The 24,930-nt window shown below is 45.3% G+C and overlaps 1 pseudogene; it reads right to left on the bottom strand.

Moving 5' to 3' along the window:
* The window catches only part of LOC126080700 (phosphatidylinositol 4,5-bisphosphate 3-kinase catalytic subunit beta isoform-like), a 66,069-nt pseudogene extending 58,288 nt beyond the window's left edge, over positions 1 to 7,781 (bottom strand).
* Between the last annotated feature and the right edge of the window lie 17,149 nt (positions 7,782 to 24,930).

Below are 24,930 nucleotides of genomic sequence, written 5' to 3' on the forward strand. Positions count from 1 at the left end.
TTTCACAGTCTTGATCATTCACTTCCTGACTTTCTTTTTCAGCACTTATGACATCGGGTTCTTCCTTTGGATTTCTCTTCAGACCCTCACCCCTTTATCCAGTTCTTAAGTGCTCCTGGCCACCATGCTTCCATACTCAGTTTCTTCTCTTCTGTCTACAACTGTCATGCTTGCAGCTTGATTCCAAAGTACTACAGAAATTTTGATCTCCAGCTGTCTTTTGTCTATCTCCACTGAATGTCCAACTACAAATCACCATTTTCTCTTATAAAATCCGCCCTTTTTCTTGTATTTCTGAACACTGGTAATTTAACTGCATCATTATTCACCCAGTTACTCAAGGTAGAATCATTGGAGATATCTCAACCATGCCTCTCTACCAGTTGGTCTCCAAATCCTATTAGTTCTACACCTGAAATGTTTGGAATTCTCCCCTTCCTCAATAATTCTACTGTCATTGCCTTGGTAGGGCCTTTATCATTATCTACCTGAATTATTACTAGAAGAGCTTCCTACTCGTTCTCCCCACTTCTACATTCTCCACACTCCAGGTGATCTCCCTTCCCTTGTTTTAAAACCGCCAGCAATTCCCTATTGTATACAGCAGTATGAAGAGTGGGTAATGTTCACATGTATAATCCAAGTGTCAACATTCTGGGTTCCCTTTCCATTTATCTAAAAATAGCTCAACCCTCTTCCCAGCACCTTTTTCTTTTTTTTAATTGTGCTTTACATGAAAGTTTGGAAACGCTGGTGGCACAGTGGTTAAAAGCTACAGCTGCTAACCAAAAGGTTGGCAGTTTGATTCTACCAGGTGCTCCTTGGGAACCCTATGGGGTAGCTCTAGTCCATCCTATAGGGTCGCTATATGTCGGAATCTACTGGAAGGCAATGAGTTTAGTGAAAGTTTACAGAGCAAATTAGTTTCTCATCCAAAAACTTATGCACAAACTGTTTCGAGACACTGCTTACAATTCTGACAATGTGTCAGCACTCTCCCTCTTCCTGTTCCGGGTTCCGCATCCCCATTCATCCAGTTTTCCTGTCCCTCCCTGCATTCCTGTCTGCTTTTGGCTAAGTGTTGCGCGTTTAGTCTTATATACTTGATCGACCTAAGAAGCACTTTGTTCACGTGAGTTGTTGTTTGTTTTATAGGCCTGTCTAATCTTTGGCTGAAAGGTGAATTCCAGGTGTGGCTTCAGTTCTGAGTTAGCAGGGTGCCTAAGGGCCAGAGTCCTGGGGGTTCCGCTAGTCTCGTCAGACCAGTAAGTCTGGTCTTTTGTGTGTGTGGGTGCTTTACGTGAAAGTTTACAAATCAAGTCAGTCTCTCATAAAAAAATGTATATACACCTTTTTTTTTCTTTTATATACCCTGGTGGCAACGTGGTTAAGTGTTACAGCTGCTAACCAAAAGGTCAGCAGTTCAAATCCACCAGCTGCTCCTTGGAAGCCCTATGGGGCAGTTCTACTCTGTCCTACAGGGTCGCTATGAGTCGGAATCGACTTGATGGCAAAGGGTTTTTATATACTCCTAATTGCTCTCCCCCTAATGAGACAGCCTCCTGCTTCTCCCAACCTTCTGTTCCTGTGTCCATTCAGCCAGCTTCTGTCCCCCTCTGCCTTCTCATCTCCCCTCCAGACAGGAACTGCCCACATAGTCTCATGTGTCTACTTGATCCAAGAAGCTCGTTCCTCACGAGTATCATTTTCTATCCTACAGTTCAGTCCAATCCCTGTCTGCAGAGTTGGCTTTGAGCATGGTCCTGTCTTGGGACAACAGAAGGTCTGGGGACCATGACCTCTGGGGTCCTTCTAGTCTCAATCAGACCATTAAGTCTGGTCTTTTTATGAAAATTTGAGGTCTGCATCCCACTACTGTCCTGCTCCCTCAGGGGTTCTCTGTTGTGTTCCCTGTCTGGGCAGTCATCGGTTGTAGCCGGGCACCATCTAGTTCTTCGGGTCTCAGGATGATGTAGCCTCTGGTTCATGTGGCCCTTTCTGTCTCTTGGGCTCGTAATTACCCTGTGTCCTTGGTGTTCTTCATTCTCCTTTGATCCAGGTGGGTTGAGACTCACTGATGCATCTTAGATGGCTGCTTGCTAGCGTTTAAGACCCCAGAAGCCACTCTCCAAAGTGGGATGCAGAATGTTTTCTTACTAGATTTTATTATACCAGTTGACTTAGATATCGCCTGAAATCATGGTCCCCAAATCCCTGCCCCTGCTACGCTGGACTTCGAAGCATTCAGTTTATTCAGGAAACTTCTTTGCTTTTTGTTTAGTCCAGTTGTGCTGACCTCCCCTGTATTGTGTGTTGTCTTTTCCTTCACCTAAAGTAGTTCCTATCTACTATCTAATTAGTGAATGCCCCTCTCCCACCCTCCCTCCCTCCCCCTTCTCGTAACCACAAAAGAATGTTTTCTTCTCAGTTTAAACTATTTCTTGAGTTCTTGTAATAGTGGTCTTATACAATATTTGTCCTTTTGCAACTGACTAATTTCACTCAGCATAATGCCTTCCAGGTTCCTCCATGTTATGAAATGTTTCATAGATTCCTCACTGTTCTTTATTGATGCATAGTATTCCATTGTGCGAATATACCATAATTTATTTATCCATTCATCCATCGATGGGCACCTTGGTGGCTTCCATGTTTTTGCTATTGTAAACAGTGCTGCAATAAACATGGGTGTGCATATATCTGTTCGTGTAAAGGCTCTTATTTCTCTAGGATATATTCTGAGGAGTGGGTTGCTCGGTCATATCGTAGTTCTATTTCTAGCTTTTTAAGGAAGCACCAAATCGATTTCCAAAGTGGTTGTCCCATTTTACATTCCCACCAGCAGTGTGTAAGTGTTCCAATCTCTCCACAAGCTCTCCAACATTTATTATTTTGTGTTTTTTGGATTAATGCCAGCCTTCTTGGAGTGAGATGGAATCTCATTGTAGTTTCGATTTGCATTTCTCTAATGGCTAATGACCATGAGCATTTCCTCATGTATCTGTTAGCTACCTGAACGTCTTCTTTAGTTAAGTGTCTGTTCATATCTTTTGCCCATTTTTTAATTGGGTTATTTGTCTTTTTGTAGTTGTTTTTGCAGTATCATGTAGATTTTAGAGATCAGGTGCTGATCAGAAATGTCATAGCTAAAAACTTTTTCCCAGTCTGTGTAGTTAGTCTTTTTACTCTTTTGGTGAAGTCTTTGGATGAGCATAGCTGTTTGATTTTTAGGAGCTCCCAGTTTTTTTTTTTTTTTTTAGTTATCTGGTTTTTCTTCTGCATTCTTAATAATGTTTTGTACACTATTTATGCCATGTATTAGGGCTCCTAACATTGTCCCTATTTTTTCTTCCATGATCTTTATCATTTTAGATTTTATATTTAGGTCTTTGATGCATTTTGAGCTCGTTTTTGTGCATGGTGTGAGGTATGGGTCTTGGTTCATTTTTTTTGCAGATGGATATCCAGTTTTGCCAGCACCAGAGATATAAACAGGTATCCCAGGATTTCGCTGCCCATTTTGCAGGTGAGAAACTGAGCTCAGAGTTCATGGTGAGTCGGTTGGCTATGGAACCAGAACATTGGGCTGGTCTCACTGCCTTCTTCTAAGAAGAGGGAGGAGGCAGCCTCCACCCTGAGCTCTCAAGGTCAGTTGGAGAGGCACCACAGTCCCTGCCCCTGCAGCCTGGCTATGTCCTAGATCTGATCCCTGCCTTTCTCTGAAAATTTGTCTCCTGAAAGCACCAACATCCTTCAGCAGAAATGAGTGGAAATGTTTGGTTAAAGGCCCAATATTTTAGTGGTTGGAAAAGAGTTTGTGACATACGACCTAGCAATTCCACTCTTAGGTGTGTATCCTATAGAACTGAAGTCAGGTACGCAATGTATATGAACGTGCACAATTATAGAGATTCTTTCCCAATAAGCAAAACTGGAAGAGCCAAAATATCCTTCAATGAATGAATGGATAAAGAAATTGTGGTATACTCACACAATGAAATCTTATTCAGCCATAAAAAGGGGTGACGTCCTGACACATACAGCAATGTGGATGGACCTTTAAAGCATTACAATAAGGAAAAGAAGTCGGACACAGAAGACCCTATATTGAATTGTTCTATGTATGTGAAATGTCCAGATTAGGCGAATCCATAGAGACCACCTTTCTGTCGTGGATGACTCGGGATGGAGACAGGTGGGTGGGAGCAACTGCTAAATGGGTACAGGTTTCCTTTTAGGGTGATGAACATTTCTGGGAAGGAGAGAGAGGTGAGGGCTGCACAACTGGTGGGTGTACTAAGTGCCCCTGAATTGTTCACTTTAAAATGGTTAATTTTATGTGATGTGAATCTCAACTCATAGACAAAGAAAAAGAATTTTGATATGGGGAGAAAGTCTTTGTAAATCACATGTCAGACAATGGACTTGTATCTAGACTCTATAAAGAAATCTCAACACCTAACAACAGGACTTCAGTTCCAGAGAAAAAGGCATTGACGCCCTTCTGATTCCTCTGGAGAAGCAGAGCTGGAAACCATGGACATGACCCACAAAGCAAACATAGCGAGAGTCTGAGATGGGGAGAGAAGAAGGCGGAGCTGCTAGGTTCCTTGGGGTCTGAGGAACAGTGCAGGAGTTCATACCCTGGGCGCTCTTTTTTTTTTAATTAATTAATTTATTTATTGTGCTTTAAGTGAAATTTACAAATCAAGTCAGTCTCTCATACAAAAAGTTGTACCCACCTTCCTGTATACTCCTATCTGCTCTCCTCCTAATGAGACCCACCTTCCTCCTCTCTACCCTATACCTCCCATGGGCTGTTGTTATTGTTAGCTGCTGTCAAGTCAGCCCCCCTACCCCGCCCCAGTTACGGTGCCCCCCTGCACAATGGAACGAAACAGTGCCCAATCCTGCACCACCCACGTGTTTGGTTGTGATCCACAGGCTTTTCACTGGTGATTTTTGGAAGTAGAACACCAGGCCTGCCTTAGTCCGGAAGCTCCAGCAGGAACCTGTTCAACATCCCAGCAAGGAGCAAGCCTCCACTGACGGACAGGTGGTGGCTGTGTGTGAGGAGCCTTGGCCGGGAATGGAACCCGGGTTTTCCACATGGAAGGCGAGAATTCTACCACTGAGCCACCGCAATCTAGGACAAATCTGAAGATGCTCTTAAAGTGGACCAACCTGCTGAGGTTCATCCCACTTGATAGACATCAGCAGCTTGGCAGTGACTGTGGGGAATTCTCTCTGCAGTCTTGTCGCAAAGTCCAAATAAGGTCCATTTCATTCTTAGGTAGTCGAGATTGGTGGTGCAGTGATTAAGCATTCAGCTGCTAACCTAACGTTTGGCAGTTCGAATCCACCAGCCGTTCCTTGGAAACTCTATGGGGCAGTTCTACTCTGTCCTGTAGGGTTGCTATGAGTCAGAATCTACTGGACACAACCGGTTTGGTTTTGGGTTTGTGTCAGGAAACAGGAAACAGTTTTTCTACCACTGCTTGCAAACTCAGCCACTGTTTCAATAATCTTACCCAAGGGAGGGTAATGGTAAGGTTGTGTTTTATTCTCTGGGAATTTAACATGCAAAGCTGTTGCATTTTCAATACCTGTGTTTGTTTGAACAGATCTTACTGGATACAGCGTTTCTTCAAGTTCATCCGTAAATAAAGACCAGCTATGCAAGTTTATGTCTCCAGATCTCACCTGCTTTTTAAGTTAAAAGACCACGGTATTTCCCACACTTCAGGATGATGCACTCTTCCGTCTTTCCTGGTGGTCTGACATTTACTGGGACGACTCGTTTTACTTGATTCCTTTGTTTTCACTTTTTTCCAGATTCCACAGCAAAACATAATCCAGCCTTTGTGACCAGGCCACAAGTATTCATAGAAAATTCCAGTCGTTCATTCCAAATGTAACACTTTTCCCCTGACTTCTGTGAGCTTATGAGGATTTTGGAGCCCTGGTGGTGCAGTGGTTAAGAGCTCGGCTGCTAACAAGAGGTCAGCAATTCGAATCCACCAGCTGCTCCTTGGAAACCCTATGAGGCAGCTCTGCTCAGTGCTCTAGGGTTGTTGTGAGTTGCAATTGACTTGATGGCAATGGGTTTGGGTTTTTGTTTCTGGCTATGAAGAGTTTACACAGGCGCTCGGAGCCTTGTACGAGATCGACCCTGAGTTGAACTTTGACAGTTGCTTCTGTGCTCAGTTTCACCAAGACATTTTGGAAAGGGCGGCTACTTCCCCAAACGTGAGAAATAATTCATATTTTCTTTGGTGTAAACGAAGTGGAAGATTAGATGAATTTCCATTTATGGCAGGCTCTATGGGCACCATTTTGCCTTCATACACCTTCTTAATCTTGCAGCATTCTGCAGGTGTAAAATGGGGCAGGATCCTGTTCATTGCACAGTTCCAGGTGGCCTGGAACAGAACCGCGGTCGCCAAACACATGTTCTGCTCTCCCACTGACTTGCAACACACAGTCCTAGTGGCTAGCTGCCTCTTCTTCTCTGTGAATGTTGTTGTTGTTATTAGTTGCTGCCCAGTCAGTTTTTGGATTGCTAATTCCTTTATTTCAATAGGATTCATATTTAAGAGTTGGACTCCCCTGGGTGGTATGAACAGTTAGCACACTGAGCTCCTAACAGGAAAGTTGGCAGCCTGAGTCCACCCAGAGCACCTTGGAAGAAAACCCTGGCAATCTATGTCCAAAAAATCAGCCATCGAAAACCCCTAGTGCGTAGTTCTACTCTGACACACATGGGGTGGCCATGAGTTGATGTTCACGTGACAGGAACTGTTTTAGTTTGGTTATATTAGGAGATAACTGAAAGTTCAACATATTCTGACAACTTTCAAAACCAGCAGCCCCAGTGAGCTTTCCTCCACCATGTTTATCTTCTGAGTTTTCAAGGGTGTATGGTTTATTGCTCCGGTGAATATGTTTGCTTTAGCCAGTCTGTCCAAGACACTCGCACACCAGACTGGATATTTCCGCACAGTTTGTGCATTTTTCTTCTGAGTTCATCTACTTCAAGGTTCTTCAAGGCATCAAATGCAGGCCTTTTCCCATAGAAAAAAAAAAAAAAGGACTCCAATTTTTGAGTCTAATATCTCCCCTGGGTCATGCCTTCTTGTCACTCATTTGAGAAGTGGAAGAAAAGGTCTGACCTCCTATAGTCTCCTTGTTGCATTTTCAAGCTCCTCGTACATAGCTGTCAGATCTCATGCAGACGTACAGAAGTCATTTCCATAACGAGGTTAGACGCTGGGTAATTGGGAACTCGAGGGCAGTGGGGGTTGAGCAGTAGAGTTCTCGCCTCCCTTGCAGGCGGCTCAGGTTCGGTTGCCAGTCAATGCACCTCACACACGGCCACCACCCTTCTGGTAGTGGAGGCTTGAGTGTTGCTATGATGCTGAACGGGTTTCAGCAGAGCTTCCGTATTAACACAGACTAGGAAGAAAGGCCTGGAATTCTACTTCTCAAAATCAGCCAGTGAAAACGCTGTGGACCACCATGGTCCAATCCCATTGTGCCTGGGGTTGCCATGAGTCGGTGCCTACTCAGTGGCAGCTAACAAGAACAAATTGTGGACTTGCTTCCATAACATCTGCTTAATACAAGAAATGGCAGCTTCTTGATGGCAGCTGCCCAAGTGCATTAAGACTCCAGTGGGCATAAGGAAAATCCAGAGTTACGGTGGCATCAGATGCTATTTGTGAATCCACTGCCCAGATGTCAAGAATAATAGCAGGAGGCATCATGTGATTGAAGCACATTCACAATCATGGAGCCATCAAAACGATAGCCCCCATTTCAGTCTTTCAGGAGAGCAGACGGCATTACACAGCATGATCAGGTTCCAAAGACCAAGTTGTTACGGGAAAATCAGTGTTATGCAGAAATGGAGGATGACCACGTCAGATCACAAAATGGAGGATGACTACATCATTTCATAACTGCCAAACCATTGAGAATCATGGCCCAGGCAAGTTGACACACAACCTTAACTAACCATCAGGGCCCCGGTCACTTTCGCCTCACACCTCAGCATCCGTCACTGCCAAACTTACATTGTTAATGCGACAAATAGTCTGACAGTAGATTTGTTACTACTGTTGTAAAGGCAAAATTTCGGACAATGAAATAGTCGATAAGCGAGGAGTAGGTGTACTTATTTTTAAAAAGTGAAGTTTTCATGGAAGACTTTTTCAGATTAGAAGATACACTCCCTGGTGCTCTGCTCCGCTGTCTCCCGGCTCCCGGCCACTGCAACCACCCCACCCTGGAGCCCCCATCCCCAGCTCTCTTGGTCACCTCTCACCTCCCCCGCTGTCTGGAGTCACGGACCATAGCGGCCTGTCTTTATTTGATAGCCTCTTGTCATTTTAAAATCTTACATAAATTTGTTTAGGAACTCTGTTGTTTCCATTTCTATGCCTTGAGTTAGCTGACTGCCTTTCATGGGGTGAATTTTCCTCGTGTGCTTTAAAATTTCGATTTGCTGACTCATTTTAAGCGGATGTTGTTGATTTTGATTTCTGTCGCTGAGCACATCCTTTCCTGTTTCGTGATTTTGTAGCTGCCTCCTGGAGACTCCAGCTCAGAACCAGATCTTCTAGAAGCACCTTCGAGAGCTTGTCCCGGTCCCGGCACCTCAGTCCACCTTCCCGGGATGGAAAGCCCCATCCACACTCTGGTCCCCTCCACATGGGGAAATGTTCTGCTCAATTTCCCTCCCGTTTCTTATCCACTGAGGTAGTTATCTTGATTTTGAGTGTAACTATGTTCTTAAAATATTTTTACTTTATATTTCATCTTTGACTGCTATACGTATATAACATCCTGGAAATGACAAAATTATAGGATGGAGAACAGATTAGTGGTCACCAAGGGACAAGGACGGGGGTGGGGGTGGGTGTGACTACAAGAGTTCAGAGGGAGAGCTTTGTGGTGGTGGAATAGTCCTTATCTTGGTTGTGGTAGTGGTCACAGAAATCTACACGTGACAAAAGTGTGCAGAACCACACTTACACACAAGAGTGCACGTAATACTGGTGAAATCTCTACAAGTTCTTTAGATTGCACACAAAAAAGGAGTTTGCAGACTCTAGAGAAGAGTATCCCCACACGTCTGTCAGTTTGTCATACCGTCAGGGCTTGTGTTGCTGTGATGGTGCAAGGTAGTTCGCCGGTTTTCAAATACCAGCAGGGTCAACTGCAGCAGACAGGCCCAGCTGAGCTTCCAGACTAAGACAGGCTAGTGAGAAGGTATCCTTTCACCACATCTATTCAATCTGTAAGCTGAGCAAATAATCCGGGAAGCTGGATCATACAGAGAAGAATGGGGCAACGGGATTGGAGGAAGACTTTTTAACAACCTGCATTTTGCAGATGTCACTAAACCGCTGGCTGAAAATGAAGAGAATTTGAAGCACTTACTAATGAAGATCAAAGTCCAGCCTTCAGTATGGATTACACCTCCATACAAAGGCAACAAAAATCCGCACAACCAGACCAATAAGCAACATCATGATAAATGGAGAAAAGATTGAAGTTGTCAAGGATTTCATTTTACTTGGATCCACAATCAATGCCCATGGAAGCAGCAGTCAAGAAATCAAGTGACACTTTGCATTACGCAAATCTGCTGCAAAAGACCTCTTTAAAGTGTCAAAAAGCAAAGATGTCATTTTGAGAACTAAGGTGCCCCTGATTCAAGCCATGGTGTTTTCAATCACCTCATATGCAGTGAAAGCTGGACAACCAATAAGGAAGATGAGGAAGAATCGATGCCTTTGAATTATGGTGTTGGCAAAGAATATGGACTGCCAGAAGAATGAACGAGTCTGCCTTGGAAGACGTACAGCGAGAATGTTCCTTAGAGGCAAGGATGACAAGACTTCGTCTCAAATATCTTGGACATGTTATTCTGGAGGGATCAGTCCTTGGAGAAAGACATCATGCTTCATAAAGTGGAGGGTCAGTGAAAAAGAGAAAGACGCTCGAAGAGGTGGATTGACAGTGGCTGCAACAATGGGCTCAAGCATAACAACGATTCTGAGGATGGCGCAGGACCGGGCAGTGTTTCAACCTGTTGTACATAGGGTCGCTATGAGTCGGAACCAACTTGATGGCACCTAAAAATAACAACAAAAGTAAAGTATATTAAAAATAAAAAATAAGATAAACCAGACCCTTTGCCTTCAAGTTGATTCTGACTCATAGTGACCCTGTAGGACAGAGTAGAACTGCCCCATGGAGTTATATTAAAAATACAACACATAGAAGAAGATGCAATGTTATATAATATATATTATTGTTGTAGTTAGTTGCTGTTGAACCAGTCCTAACTCATGGCGACTCCGTGTGTTATAGAGTACAGCTGCTCCATAGCATTTTCTTGGCTACAGCCTTTATGTTACCAGCCGATTGCAAACCATTTTTGCCACCTAGGAACCTATGAGTTAATAATTTATAATCGGTGAAAGGGAGAGGTCCCTAGGTAGCGCAAATAGTTTGCACTCGACTGATAACATCAAGGTTGGCCGTTGGAACCCACCCAGCAGCACCACGGAAGAAAGGCCTGGCTATCTGCTTCTTCAAAGACCACAGGCAAGAAAATGTTATGGAGCAGTTCTACTCTTTAACACATGGGATCACCATGAGTCAGAATCATGTTGATGGCATGAGTTTGGATATTTATGGTAAAAAAACTCAAATCCCATAGCCATCAACTCGATTGCAACTCATAGCCACCCTATAGGACAGAGTAGAACTGCCCCATAGGCTTTCCAAAGAGCAGCTGGTGGATGGAAACTACCATCGTTTTGGTTAGCAGCCGCAGCTCTTAACCACTCCACCACCAGGGCTCCATACTTATGATGCTGTTGCTGTTGTTAGGTGCCGTCGAGTCCATTCTGACTCATAGCGACCCTGTGCACAACAGAATGAAACACTGCCCGGTCCTGCGCCATCCTTACAATCGTTGTTATGCTTGAGCTCATTGTTGCAGCCACTGTATCAATCCACCTCGTTGAGGGTCTTCCTCTTTTCCACTGACCCTGTACTTTGCCAAGCATGATGTCCTTCTCCAGGGACTGATCCCTCCTGACAACATGTCCAAAGTATGTAAGATGCAGTCTCGCCATCCTTGCTTCTAAGGAGCATTCTGGTTGCACTTCTTCCAAGACAGATTTTTTGTTCATGGTGCAGTCAATATTCTTCTCCAACACCACAATTCAAAGGCGTCAATTCTTCTTCTGTCTTCCTTATTCATTGTCCAGCTTTCAAATGCATACGATGCGACTGAAAACACCATGGCTTGGGTGAGGCGCACCTTAGTCTTCAGGGTGACATCTTTGCTCTTCAACACTTTAAAGAGGTCCTTTGCAGGACACTTACCCAATGCAATGCATCGTTTGATTTCTTAACAGCTGCTTCCATGGCTGTTGATTGTATATCCAAGTAAAATGAAATCCTTGACAACTTCAATCTTTTCTCCGTTTATCAAGATGTTGCTTATTGGTCCAGTTGTGAAGATTTTTGTTTTCTTTATGTTGAGATACAATCCATACTGAAGGCTGTGGTCTTTGATCTTCATTAGTAAGCGCTTCAAGTCCTCTTCACTTTCGGCAAGAAATGTTGTGTCATCTGCATAACGCAGGTTGTTAATGAGTCTTTCTCCAATCCTGATGCCCCGTTCTTCTTCATATAGTCCAGCTTCTCGGATTATTTGCTCAGTATACAGACTGAATAGGTATGGTGAAAGAATACAACCCTGATGCACACCTTTCCTGACTTTAAACCACTAAGTATCCCATTGTTCTGTCTGAACAACTGCCTCTTGATCTATGTAAAGTTTCCTCATGAGCACAATTAAGTGTTCTGGAATTCCCATTCTTCTCAATGATATCCATAATTTGTTACTATCCACACACTTGAATGCCTTTGCATACTCAACAAAACACAGGTAAACATCCTTCCGGTATTCTCTACTTTCAGCCAGGATCCATCTGACATCAGCAATGATATCCCTGGTTTCACGTCCTCTTCTGAAGCCAGCCTGAATTTCTGGCAGTTCACTATACTTCTGCAGCCATTTTTGAATGATCTTCAGCAAAATTTTCCTTGTATGTTATATTAATGATGTTGTTCTATAATTTCTGCATTTCGTTGGATCACCTTTCTTGGGAATAGGCATAAGTATGGATCTCTTCTAGTCAGTTGGCGAGGAAGCTGTCTTCCATATTTCTTAGCATAGCTGAGTGAGCACCTCCAGCGCTGAATTTTTTTGTTGAAACATCTCCATTGATGTTCCATCAATTCCTGGAGCTTTGCTTTTCACCAATGCCTTCAGGGCAGCTTGGACTTCTTCATTTAGTACCATTGGTTCCTGATCATATGCTACCACTTGAAATGGTTGAACATCGACTAATTCCTTTTGGTATAATGACTCTGTGTATTCCTTCCATCTTCTTTTGATGCTTCCTGTGTCATTTAATATTTTCCCCATAGAATCCTTCACTATTGCAACTCGAGGCTCAAATTTTTTCCTCAGTTCTTTCAGCTTGAGAAATGCCGATTGTGTTCTTCCCTTTTGGTTTTCTATCTCCAGCTCTTTGTGCATGTCATTATAATAATTTACTTTGTCTTCTCGAGCCGCCCTTTGAAATCTTCTGTTCAGCTCTTTTACTTCATCAATTCTTCCTTTTGCTTTAGCTGCTCGATGCTCAGGAGCAAGCTTCAGAGTCTCCTCTGACATCCATCTTGGTCTTTTCTTTCTTTCCTGTCTTTTCAGTGACCTCTTGCTTTCTTCATGTATGATGTCTTGATGTCATTCCACAATTCATCTGGTCTTCACTCACTAGTGTTCAGTGTGTCAAATCTACTCTTGAGATGGTCTCTAAATTCAGGTGGGATATAATCAAGGTCATATTTTGGCTCTTGTGGACTTCCTCTGATTTTCTTCAGTTCCAGCTTGAACTTGCATATGAGCAGTTGATGGTCTGTCTGTTCCACAGTCTCTCCTGATCTTGCTCTGACTGATGACATTGAGCTTTTCCATTGTCTCTTTCCACAGATGTAGTCAATTTGATTCCTGTGTTCCATCTGGCAAGGTCCATGTGTATAGTCACTATTTATGTTGGTGAGAGAAGGTATTTGCAATGAAGAAGCCGTTGGCATTGCAAAATTCTATCATTCGATCTCCAGCATTGTTTTTATCACCAAGGCCATATTTTCCAACTATTGATCCTTCCTCTTTGTTTCCAACTTCCGCATTCCAATCACCAGTAATTATCAATGCATCCTGATTGCCTATTCGATCAATTTCAGACTGCAGCAGCTGATAAAAATCTTCTGTTTCTTCATCTTTGGCCCCAGTGGTTGGTGCGTAAATTTGAATAATAGTTGTATTAACTGGTCTTCCTTGTAGGCGTATGGATGTTATCCTATCGCTGACAGCATTGTACTTCAGGATAGATCTTGAAACGTTCTTTTTGACGATGAATGCAGCACCATTCCTCTTCAAGTTGCCATTCCCAGCGTAGTAGACTATATGATTGTCCAATTCAAAATGGCCAGTACCAGTCCATTTCAGCTCACAAATGCCTACGATATTGATGTTTATGAGTTCCATTTCATTTTTGATGATTTCCATTTTCCTGGTTTCATACTTCGTACATTCCAAGTTCCGATTATTAATGGATGTTTGCAGCCGTTTCTTCTCATTTTGAGTTATGCCGCGTCAGCAAATGAAGGTCCCAAAAACTTCACTCCATCCACGTCAGTAAGGTCAACTCTACTTTGAGGAGGCAGCTCTTCCCCAGTCATCTTCTGAGTGCCTTCCAACCTGGGGGGCTCATCTTCCAGCACTATATCAGACAATGTTCCACTGCTATTCATAAGGTTTTCACTGGCTAATGCTTTTCAGAATTAGACCGCTAGGTCCTTCTTCCTAGTCTGTTTTAGTCTGGAAGCTCAGCTGAAACCTGTCCTCCTTGGGTGACCCTGCTGGTATCTGAATACCGGTCGCATAGCTTCCAGCATCACAGCAACACACAAGCTCCCACAGTACAACAAACTGACAGACACATGGGGGATACTTATGATAAGTACTGCCTATTTCTCTTCAGAAGATTGTGACAGATGCTCTTTGTGAACTGTAATCTTTACATGACAAAACTCTAGTCAGCTAAGTGCCCAGGGAGACATCCCTGAGTGTCATCCTCAGACCTGTGGCCTAACCTGCCATGAAGTTGGTGGGGTCCCCTCTGTGACTGGTTGAGGCTCAGTCTGAGGGGCCACCAGGGTTAGGCCTCTCCTGTTGAGATTCCCCCTGATTCCTTTGCCCCCTGTCCTTGAAAAGGCCACAGCCAGATACACCACAGGCTTTATAGCCCTGGCCCACCCCTACAGGCCAAGGCATCCTCCACCCTGCTCTGGAAAACTGTTGGATGATTCCTCAAAGGATCAAACATAGAGTCACCGTACGAACCAACAATTCCACTACTGGGTATTTACCCGAGAGAATGAAAACATGTGTCCACACAAAAACTTCACATGAATACTCATAGCAGCATTGTTCATGTTGTTATTGTTGTTAGGTGTCGTCAAGTCAGTTCTGACTCATGGCGACCCTCTGAGCATAAAAGCCAAAAAGTAGAAGCAACCCAAATGTCCATCAGTAGATGGTGGATAAGCAAAATGTGGTCCATCCATACAATGGAGTGTTATTCAGCCACGAAAAGGGGTGAAGTCCTGATACACACTACAACGTGGACGAACCTTGAAAATACGCTGAGTGAAAGAAGCCAGACACAAAAGGACAAATATTGTATGATTCCATTGCTACGAAATGTTCAAAATAGCTGCATCCATAGACAGGGAAAGCAGATTGGTGGTTCCCCGGGCCTGGGGGTGGAGAGGAATGGGAAGTCATTGCTCCGTGGGCGCAGGGCTTTATTTGGAGTCATGGAAATGTTTTGGAGCTAGATGAATGTGGTGGCTCACAATGTTTTGAATGCATTAAATGCCATTGAAGTCTGCAATTTAAAATGGTCCACCTCAATTAAAAACCACCACTCGTCTGTCAGTTTGTGCTGCTGTGGGGGCCTGCATGTTGCTGCGATGCTGGAAGCTGTGCCACTGGTATTACAAATATCAGCAGTGTCACCCGTGGTGGACGGGTTTCAGCAGAGCTTCTAGACCAAGAGTAGGAAGAAGGACCGGGCAATCTACTTTGAAAACAATTGGCCAATGAAAACCTTACAGATAGCAGCAGAAGATTGTCTGATATAGTGCCAGACGATGACCCCCTCAGGTTGGAAGGCACTCAAAAGACGACTGGTGAAGAGCTGCCTCCACAAAGTAGAGTCGACCTTAATGACACGGATAGAGTCAAGTTTTTGGGACCTTCATTTGCTGATGTGTCAGGACTCAAAATGAGAACAAACACCTGCAAACGTCCATTGTTTCCAGAACGTGGACTGTACAAATCAGGTTAGGATGGCAAGGCTTCATCTTATGTAGTGTCACCTACTTGACGACAGTAACAACAACAGCACGAACGATGTTGCTGTGAATATTCATGGACAAGTTTTTGTGTGGACATACGTTTTCATTCTCTTGGATATGTACCCAGGACTAAATTTATTGGTTCCTATGGTAACTCTATGTTTGATTGATTGAGGAACTGCCCAACGGTTTTCCATGGACATCTTGTCAGGGAGGGATCGATCCCTGGAAAAGGACAAATGCTTAGTAAAGTAGAAGGTCAGTGAAAAAGAGGAAGACCCTCAGTGAGATGGATTGACACAGAGGCTGCAACAATGGGCTCAAACATAACAAGATCGTGAGAGCGATTCAGAATTGGGCAGTGTTTCATTCTGTTGTACCTAGGGTTGCTTTGAGTCAGAACCAACTTGATGTCACCTAATAAAAACGATTAATTTTTTTTTAATTGGATCAAAGACCTAAATGCAAAAGCAAAAACTTTCAAACTTTTAGAAGTAAATTTATATGACACTGGATTTGACGGGGAGCCTTAGATACAACCACAAAAGTAAGAGCAATAAAAGAAGAAAAATTAGACATCGTTAAAATTAAGAACGTTTGTCTGTGTTAAAAATAATCTCTACTCAATGAAGTTTGAGTGTAAGGTTTATTCTGAGCAGTTATTCTATATGTATGTAAGGTGACTGATTTGATTCCAGAAAAAGCAGATGGCTGGAAGAAGCTAGGTCCAATAATGCTTACAAAGAGGAGAGGAGGGGGAAAAACAGAAGATCAACCATTGGCTAATCTCAACAGGATCGATTGAATCCCGCCTTCCACCTTTTACTGAGATCAAACTGCTATCAGGTCACAAGATGGTCTCTGTCACTCCAGTCAGCCACATATTTTGGAATTCAAATTCAACAAGTCAGGCTTTGAATAGGAAGGAGAAGACTAGCAACTTTGGGTGGAAAAGCCACTGGCAGGATCAATCCTGGTCAGGGACTCCTTTACAGTGAATATTTGGTTTCCTGGGTAAGAGAACCCCAAAATCAAAAGAAAATGTCTGCTATCAATTTCTCTTCTTGACATGTGTCAAAAGACACCGTTAAGAAAGTGAAAAGATAAAGATAAAACTATAAAGTTCCTGGAAAAAACATAGTGGCAAAGCTGTAGGACCTAATTTTCTTTAAAAATATATTATCAAACACAGCTACAAATGCACGAACAACAGAAAAGAAATTAAATAACTGGGGCCTCCTAAAAGTTAAATACCTATGCACATCAAAAGACTGTATCAAAAGAATAAAAAGATATTTTACAGATTGAGAAAAAAATCTTTGGAAACAACATAACTGATAGGGGTCTAATCTCTAAAATATACAGGAAACTGCAACAACTCAACAACAAAAAGACAAACAATCCAATTAAAAAATGGCCAAGGGTCATGAACAGACACTTCAGCAAAGAGGACGTTCAAGCAGCCAACAGACACATGAAAAGATGCTCATGATCGATGCAAATCAAAACTACAGTGGGCTGTCACGCCTGCAAAAATGGTGCCCATAAAAAAGCAAAACAGAAAACAACAAACGCTGTGAGGTTGTGGGGAGATTGGAACCCTTATCGACTGCCAGTAGGTATGACCCTTCCTCAAAACCTAGAGATAGAGATACTTTATGATTCAGCCATCCCGCTCCTAGGCATATACCCTAGAAATCTAACAGCAATGACAGGAACAGACATCTGCACACCTATGTTCGTTGCTGCATTATTCACAATAGCAAAAAGATGGAAACAACTGAAGCGTCCATCAATAGATGAGTGGATAAACTAATTTTATACATATTCCACATCTATGAAGAATAATGATGAGTTCTTGAAATATCTCATGACATGGCTAAATCTGAAAGACATGCTGAGCAAAATGAGCAAATCACACAAGGACAAATATTGTATGGCCTAACTTTTATAAAAAGATGGGAATAGGTATACATACAGAAAGCAATGTTCAGTGGTGGTTACCAGTGTTGGGAGGGAGCAGGAGGGGAAACCCCTTTCTAGATAGTAGATACTTGTTATTTTTGGTGATGGGAAAGGCAATACGGAATGTGGGTGAAGTCAGCACAACTCGACCAAGGTAAGTGATGACACTAAGAAGTACACAAGAATAAGAGATGTTTTTAATAAATGCTGTGACATATGCAATTTTGCGACAAGAGCAATAACAACCAAAATATGTGTGTGGTTCCAGAGGGAGATATGCAGGTATATATGTATATACGAACGCAGGTGTGAGTATATAGGAAGGCAGTATATGTGTGTGCATGTATAGGCGTATCTGTGGGCCTGCGTGTATACATCTTTGTGTGTGCTGCATATATTATCATATATATGTCTATATACATAAAATAAAGCACATAGGAGGCACAGTTGTGGAGACTTCCTAGACATAACCAAACACTTCACAGGATTGGTTTACTGGGTTTGAAGGGTTAGGACCGTAGTCTCATGGGACAACTTGGTCAATTGGCACAACAGTGGATTTTATGTTCTACATCCTAGTTTGATGAGTAGTATCTAGGGTCTTAAAAGTTTTTGAGCAGCCATCTAAGATACAACTATTGGTTGTATCTACTCATCTGGAGCAAAAAAGGAAGAAGGAAACCAAAAGCTCAAAGAAGAAACCAGTCTACAGGAAAAATAGTCCACACAAACTACGTCCTCATCTATCCTGAGACCAGAGGAACTAGATAGTGTCCAGCTACCACTACTGACCATTCTGACTAAGGACACGATAGATGGTCCCAGAAAACTGTAGAACAACACTCAGATTCTTAAAGGTCAGACTTACTGGGCCAGTAGAGACTGGAGGAAGCCCTGAGACTATAGGCCTGGGATACCCTTTAAACTTGGAACTGAAACCACCCCTTGTAGCCACGGTTCAGCCACAGATTGGGTCATAAAATAAACAGCATCACTAGCGAGTGCTGAGTTCTCTCTTTTTGCTTTTTTACTCATCTGTATGACACCAAATGGTCAATACTTACCCTAAAGCAAAGATGAGAAGGTAGGGGGGAGGGGGCAGGGAAGCTAGATGAATAGACACGAAACCACCAGAATGAAAACAAAGAGAAAGTCTCGACAACCTGTGAAAATTTTAACAAATGTCACTGAACAATATGTATAGAAATTGTTAAATGTGAATCTAATTTGCTGTGTAAACTTTCACCAAAAACACAGTAAAATATTATAAAATAAAGAAGAAGATGAAAAGACAAAGAAAAGAGAAAGCATTTGCAAATCATATGTGGGAAAAGGGATCTGTATCTAAAATACATTAAAGAACTCTTACAACTCAATAATAAAGACAAATAACCCAATTTAAAAGTGGGTAAAGCTTCTGAATCAACATTTCTCCATGGAAGACGAACAAATGGCCGACAACCACATGAAAAGATGCTCGATAAAAACCACCGTGAGACACCACCTCATACCCACTAGGATGGCTAGAATAGAAATGTCAGATAATGACTAGTGTTGGTGAAATTGTGGGGAAATCAGAGCCCCCCACACTGCTGGGGGAATGTAAAATGGTACAGCTGCTGTGGACAACAGTCCGGTGGTTCCTCAATGGATTAAACACAGAACTACCATATGACCGGTAATATCACTCGTAGGTATCTACCCAAGTGAATGAAAATATGTGCACACAAAAACACATGCACAAATACCCATAGCAGCATTGTTCCTAAGAGCCCCAACGTGGAAACAACTCGAATGTCCTTCAGCTGATGAGTGGATGAACAAAATGTGGTATATCATACATTGGAACATTTCCAGCAGTAAAAAGAAATGAAGCGCGTGTTTGCACTACAATATAGATGAACTGTGGAAGCGTTGGAGCCCTGGTGGTGCAGTGGTAAAGGGCTCAGATGCTAACTGAAAGTCGGCGATTTGAACCCACCAGCTGCTCCTTGGGAGAAAGATGTGGCCATATGCTACCGTAAACATTTACAGTTGTGGAAACCCTATGGGGCAGTTGTACTCTGTCCGGAATCGATTAAACGGCAATAGGTTTAATACCTAGAGCAAATACTATAATACCTATACAAAGAGGTACACTCACAAACACTACTGATAAATTAAAATGAATTCTAAAAAATGTCCAAACAACACGCAGAACTTTCAAAAAACTGGAAATGGTCAAAATGTTCTTCAATAAGTGAATGGTTCAACAAACCATGGTATCCCTACCCTGGCATACTCTCAGCAACAAAAAAGGACGAACTATGGATACAGGCAACAACTGGGATGGACCTCAAGGGCATTAGGCTGAGTGAAAGAAACCAGCCTCAAGAGGTCTCATACTGTCTGGTTCCATTTACCACCATTTGTTGAAATGACAAAATTATAGAGATGAAGAACACATACTGGTTGCCAGAGGTTAGGGATGCTAGGAGGAGAGAGGGAGCATGACTATAAAAGGGGTGCAGGAGAGACAATTTTGAGGCGATGTGATCATTGGTGTGGTTACAGGAATCAACACTTGTGTGTGACATAGAACTACACACATATTGTACCAATGTCCATATCCTAACTTTGGAATTACACTATGTTGTTGTTAGGTACCCCCGAGTCAGTTCCGACTCATTATAAGCCCACATACAACAGAACAAAACAGTGCCCGGTACTGCGCCATCCTCACAATTGTTGGTATGCTTAAGCCCATTGTTGCAGCCACTGTATCAATCCATCTCACTGAGGGTCTTCCTCTCTTTCACTGACCCTCTGCTCTACCAAGCATGATGTCCTTCTCCAGGGACTGATTCCTCCTGATAACTTGTCCAAAGTATGTGAGATGTAGTCTCACCATCCTTGCTTCTCTAAGGAGCATTCTGGCTGTACTTCTTCCAGGACAGATTTGCTCATTCTTTTGGTGGTCAATGGTATATTCAATATTCTTTGCCAGCACTGTAGTTCAGAGGAATCAATTCTTCTTTGGTCTTCCTTATTCATTGTCCAGCTTTCCCATGTATATGAGGTTATTGAAAACACCGTGGCTTGGGTCAGGTGCACCACAGTCCTTAAAGTGACATCTTTGCTTTTTAATACTTTAAAGAAGTCTTTTGCAGCAGATTTGCCCAATGCAGCGCGCCCTTTGATTTCTTCACAGCTGCTTCCATGGGCATTGATTGTGGATCCAAGTAAAGTGAAATCCTTGACAACTTCAATCTTTCCTCCATTTATCGTGATGTTGCTTATCGGTCCAGTTGTGAGGATTTTTGTTTTCTTCATGTTGATGTACAATCCATTCTGAAGGCTGTAGTCTTTGATCTTCATCAGTAAGTGCTTCTAGTCCTCTTTACTTTCAGCAAGCAAGGTTGTGTCATCTGCATAATGCAGGTTGCTAATGAGTTTTCCTCCAATCCTGATGCCCTGTTCTTCATATAGTCCAGCTTCTCGGATTATTTGCTGAGCATACAGATTGAATAGGCGTGGTGAAAGAATACAACCCTGATGCACCCCTTGCCTGATTTTAAACCATGCAGTATTCCCTTGCTTTTTCAAATGACCGCCTCTTGGTCTATGTACAGGTTCCGCATGGGCATAATTGTTCTACAGCAGGAGTATTCCTAAAGAAACAGTCCCTGCCAGAATGCAGCCCCACCCTCCATGAGGACAGTTGGGGGCAGGACCCTAGACTCAGACACCCAGGCACCACCCTTCCGGCTGCAGCATTTTGGGCCCTGGGTATTCTGGAGCTCCTATGTGTGGCTCTGGCTGGTCTCTTCCTAGCTTCCCCCCCAAGCCATTGCTGCAGCTTTGGGGTTCAGCGCTCCCAGGATGGCCACCTCACTTCTCCCCCAGCCTAACGGACTCAACTCCTTCCCTGGTTCCTTCCTAGGCAGTGAGGCAAGGGCACCAAGGACTTTCATCCCCACACCAAGCATCCCAAGTTCCCATCCTTCCCAGAGAGGGTCATCTCTCCACCTAGCTGAGCAGAAGGCAAAGGATACCTTTGGCTTCCTTGTGCCCCACCCAAGCCCCCACTCCTTCCTAGCCTACTTGCTTCACCCCACCCCATCCCCACAGATATTTTGGGCTGGGACTTTAGCTCAGGTGACGAGCAGACCCAGTGTCTATCCCTCTCTCTGCCACATTCCCAGTCTTCTCCCAGGAGGATGGGTTGGTGGGGGCGGGGGGGGACATCCCTTCAGACAGTCTTTCCTTTGCTCAAGGCCCCATGCTGTGAGCACCTCAGCTTCAAGTCCTGGAATCTGACCTCATCTAAGTTCAATGAGGGAAGTTTCTGGTGTCCTCTCTGTAACCCAAAGAAGGTTCTTGTCCTGTCCTATTGGCCAATCAAAATAAGATGAAAACCACACCACCAGCTGCAAGGGAAACAGAAAGTGGAAATTTATTGTCTGCGCAGACAAGGAGCAACATGGGGTCTAGTGACCAGAAGGTCATGTGCTCACTGTCTGAGGGCGTTGGGGAGCTTTTTATTTCCAGCAGCATCTGGGGGTTGGGTTTAGTGCCTGGAACTCTCCTCCCTTAGCCCTCCCACGTCCACATTCAGAGGTCCGGAGGTTGAATCATGTCCCTGATGTTCAGGTCCAAGGACAGACTGAGGACACAGCTCTTCAGGTCCTGCGCATGCTACAAAATCTTGGTTCGCGCACGTGTGGGATTCTGGCATCACATTCAAACTGCAGTTTGGGCCACAGCATGGTCCAGCTAAACCACAGTTAGATGCCCTGGCTTGGTGGGCTGCAAGGTAGGGGGTCCGCGGTGGAATGGGAGGGAAGTCTCCTCACAGGATTCATCTCAGCAGGGAGGCACCTCTCCTATGCTGGTGACTACCCTGAACCTCCCTGGCTTCCGCACCCTCCAGACCCAGCTCCCCCTTCACCTCCTCTCCAGGCCCAGCTCCTCCTCCGCCTCCTCCCCGGGCCCAGCTCCCCCTCCACCTCCTCCCCGGGCCCAGCTCCCCCGCCACCTCCTCCCCGGGCCCAGCTCCCCCTCCACCTCCTCCCCGGGCCCAGCTCCTCCTCTACCTCCTCAGCAGGCCCAGCTCCTCCTCCACCTCCTCCCCGGGCCCAGCTCCTCCTCTACCTCCTCCCCGGGCCCAGCTCCTCCTCCACCTCCTCCCCGAGCCCAGCTCCTCCTCTACCTCCTGAGTTGGGCTCCGCACCCCCACCCCAGCACCACCCTGCCCTAGCCTACAGTACCACCACCCTCAGTTCTGCCCTCAAACCCAGGTTTCACTCTCTTTCCACTCCTCTAGACCTAGGGCCTCCTCCTTCAGGAAGCCCACCCTGACCAGCTATGGCCCTCCTCTCAGCCTGGCCTGTGTGCAGCAACACCAAGGGGAGCTGCTGTCTGTACCCTCTCCTCTCTGGGTCTCTATCTGGCTCCCTGCCATTTGCCTGGCTCCTGCACCTTGGTGTGTCTATCTCTTTAGGGACACTGTCAGCCCTGCACCTGGCCCAGCTCCAGCCCTGTGCCCAGGGTTTGAATATCCATGGGGGATTGTCTCCTTGAGACTTCCTGCTCAACCCCCAACCAGTAGCTCCCACTCAGCCAGTTCCGACTCCCTGCCATGCCCACCCCACCCCTACGTAGATCCTGTCACAAAGGAAGCTAAAGACAGGGAGACAGGGTAAAGGGCTGAGGGGATTTTCCAGAGGGACCCCAGGCTCAGCTGGCCTCTGAACACCCTGGGGGTCCAGGAATGTGCATACGGCCTCCCGACCAATTGAGGGCAGAGGGCACTTGGGGACAGAAGCCCGAGGGGCCGTAGGGTCACAGTCAGATGAATGCTGCCAAGCCTGCTTCTCCCACTGTGCCCCCTGCCAGCTAAGGAAGGTGACTTCACCTGACCACACAGGTTGAGAGTCCCTGGCCTGGGTGTTCCCCCTCAACCCCCGAGGCTCAGGGAGGGCAGGCCACCTTCAGGTGCTATACGGACATGGCGGGGGGCATGGCAGGGAGGAGCTTATTGCCTGTGGTCCCAGCCCACACTTGAGAGGTGCTTCCTGGGACCTCCCCATCCTGCCAGGGGCAAGAGGCTGCTGGCAGTTCCCTGGAGCAATGTTGTTATCCTTGTCTAAAAGCTTGGGGCAGGACTCTGTGTGGAGCCGCTGCTCTCATGGCCTGGCTGTGACTGGATGGCTGGTCGCTGTGAGAAGCTCCTCACCTGTGTGTTATCAATGAAAAGGAAGCGGGATCAGTAAGGACGTGGCTATCCCCCTCCCAGTCAGGGTGGTATCAGCTCCAGGGCTCAGCCTCTTCACTGGCCAGAGGACACAGGGCCTCCATCCCAAGATCCTGCCTTGTCTGGCATGGAGACCCCAGGCGGCGCGGAGCCCCCAGGGATGAGCTCTTCTTGCAAAGTTATGAGAGCAGCCCTGGCATGCAGTGGGCACTCAGTACGTGCTCCACTACAGAAGGAAAGTCTACTTCAGTGCTCATTCCTTCTCGTCTTCGAGATGGGCCCTAGTGGCTTCTGGAGGGATGTGACAACTACCCTCTTCGGGCCCTAGGCAGCCCTCCCTGCTCCACGGCCCAGCTCCGGCTCCGATGGTACGTGGAGGGTGAGGAAAGTCCAGTGCCCAATGTCTTCAGATGCCCGGGCCCTATTCCCCTCGATCCTTGCTGGGGTGTGGGGAACACTTGATTTGCCACAGGTGGCCCGAGCCAGGACAGCCCCCGGGCCATGTACCAGGTAGGCGTGTGGACTCCTGGACACTTGAATTCCTGGAAGTGATGTGTAATTATCTAAAAGTGATTGTCCTCACAGCTGAATACAACTAGGTAGGTGCCCAGGGGGCCCTTTTGTGTCTACACCCCTGGAGGCCAGCCCTCCCAATCACCTAGTTGCTTCCATGAGGGCCTCAGAACAGGGGTAGGGGATGGGGGAGAGCACACCCTTAGCACAATTCCTGGGGAATCCCAAGTGCCCCAGGACATTGGAACCTCTTGCTAATATTGCCACTGCCATCCTATCACCCTTTTTGGGGCTTGGCATCCCATCACCTGGGTGCCCAGGGCGACATGGGGGTGGAGGACAGGTTGGGGGCTTTGGGGTCTGTTACAGAGAAGGAAACAGGTGCCAGCCCAGCTATTGGAAGCTGAGCCCAGGCAGAGCCAGGCTTGCTGTGGGGGCCAGGGTCCCATCCCCTGGCCTGACTGCCTGGGGACAGATTTTCTGCAAGTCATTTCCTGTGGCCTGGGGCCTAGCAAAGGCAAAAAGCCTTCACTCCAGGCTGGAGGCTTTGGACCCCCTTCTAACTCAGCTGAGGATATGCTTGTTCCCTGTTTCTGGCCCTCCCCACCCTAGGGGCTCTCCCCACCAGCAAGGTCAGACCCTCCCCTAAGCGCTAAGTCCACCCCCCGACTCCCGCTGCCTCCCAGCACCCTGAGGTT

This window comes from Elephas maximus, chromosome 7, assembly GCF_024166365.1.
Source record: "Elephas maximus indicus isolate mEleMax1 chromosome 7, mEleMax1 primary haplotype, whole genome shotgun sequence".
Classification (NCBI taxonomy): domain Eukaryota; kingdom Metazoa; phylum Chordata; class Mammalia; order Proboscidea; family Elephantidae; genus Elephas; species Elephas maximus.